At 57.1% G+C, this 1,631-nt stretch overlaps 1 protein-coding gene across 1 annotated transcript in view; it reads right to left on the bottom strand.

Annotated features, from left to right (window-relative positions):
• Window positions 1-1,249, bottom strand: part of PLCG2 (phospholipase C gamma 2) — a 164,432-nt gene extending 163,183 nt beyond the window's left edge. Inside the window, exon 1 of the mRNA XM_069072238.1 lies at window positions 1,013-1,249. The gene's annotated coding sequence lies outside the window, so the exon portion shown is untranslated. The remainder of the gene's footprint in view (window positions 1-1,012) is intronic.
• Between the last annotated feature and the right edge of the window lie 382 nt (window positions 1,250-1,631).

Here is a 1,631-nt window from a genome sequence, read left to right as displayed (position 1 = left end):
TGTGTGTGTGTGTGTGTGTGTGTGTGTGTGTGTGCGCGCGCGCGCGCGCTCGCATAAAGACTTGAAGGAGAGGACTCACAGATGCCAGACACTGTTAGAGGTGGGGGTAACCCACTACCACTCATCCTAGTCAGACTCAAGTTTGTAAGGAGGGGAAGACCACAATTTGGACACACAGAAGTGAGAAAAGTGAGTTGGAATAATCAAAAGAGAAGTGAATGAAAAGGGAAGAGGGCAACAAGCCAAAGGTCTGACTAGAACTGGGATCACCACACAGCGGGTTCAGGATGGATCGAGGTGTTTGGGGCTCTCCTCGAGTAGGCGATTGGATATTGAGAGGTTGGGAGATTCTGACGCAGGAGATCCAAGCGTTAAAGGGCGGACGGGGCAGAGGAGGGAAGGTGATCCTTGAGCCCCAACCCGGGATCTCGGAAGTCAGAGAAGGGGAGGTACCCAAGCTGTCTGTCCCTCACTCCCAGCGCACTCCGAAGCACCGAGCAGCAGGACAAGGAGAGGAGCTGTTGGCCAGTAGCACTCAGCCCACAGCTGCACGGCTTCCTTCCCCTCTTTTGCGAAATGCAAGTAGCGCCTCAACAGGGCTGGCGCGCCCCCTTTCCCCCAAACTGCGGCCCCTAGAGGGAGGGGCTGCAGGACCCAGCTATGTCCTGGCTATTATAACTGCCCGAGTCTAGGCAGTGAAGCAGTGAGTGGGAGAGGATAGCGAGTCAACCTTTCTCTGCAAGCAAACACACGCATTAGATGTGGCTTAGGGACCAGACTGACAGCCCGAAGCCCAGCACCCCCTAACTCAGCTTTGAAGAGTTTTTTGGAAGGGAAAGGGGAGTCAGTTCCTTTCTGCAGTTTCCCCACCCCCTCCGAGCACAAACATACTTGGATGCCTACCTACATACATACATTCATGCAAACATAACATTCTCTCCTGGCACAGCTGGGACCAGCAGTTCTCACTCCACCAGACCCAACCCCGCCCCAGGGCAGTAGACAAACTCACCACCTGCAGCCAGGGCGCCCTGCCCCCGAGCAGGAGTGCAGGGTGATTGACAGAGCTGGAGCGGCCAGCCTGCCACCCGGGACTCCCTCCAGGACCCCTGCACCTCGGGGCTGTTGCTACAGCTACCGCCCCTTTCCCAGTTGGTCTCCAGGACGCTCAGGCTCCTACCACAGCGGCAGCTTCCTCACTCAAGAATTTGAACTTCTGCTTCTGCTTGTGTGGCTCACAGCTCACCCCTCCACGTGATCCACTCGCCTCCCCCCAGACCGGCCTTGCCCCTGCCCCTGTCCTGCCTCCCCTGGGACCCGCCCTCCCTCCTCCAGCCTGGGGCGCGGTGCTCGGTGGGGTTGGCTGCTGCGGAAGCTTCCGGGCCGACCAGCCTTGAATTGGAGCCAAGCAGAGCCAGAACGAGCCCTCAGCCACAGGCTCTGGGTTGTCCCTGGCATCCTACCCACTCACCCCCACCCCCAAAAGTTCCTTTTTTATGGTTACTAATGTTTCTGCAAAACAGACTCTGGGCGCCAGTGGCTCAGGTCTAACCATATCTTCCCCCTTTACCACCACCTCCACTCAGAACACAAGTGACTTCCTATTACCTCCAGGATCAAATATAAAATCC

This window comes from Petaurus breviceps, unplaced genomic scaffold, assembly GCF_028583685.1.
Source record: "Petaurus breviceps papuanus isolate PSGF00001 unplaced genomic scaffold, PetGlider_PUasm1.0 90845, whole genome shotgun sequence".
Taxonomy (NCBI): domain Eukaryota; kingdom Metazoa; phylum Chordata; class Mammalia; order Diprotodontia; family Petauridae; genus Petaurus; species Petaurus breviceps.
This window is presented reverse-complemented; position numbering and strand designations above follow the sequence as displayed.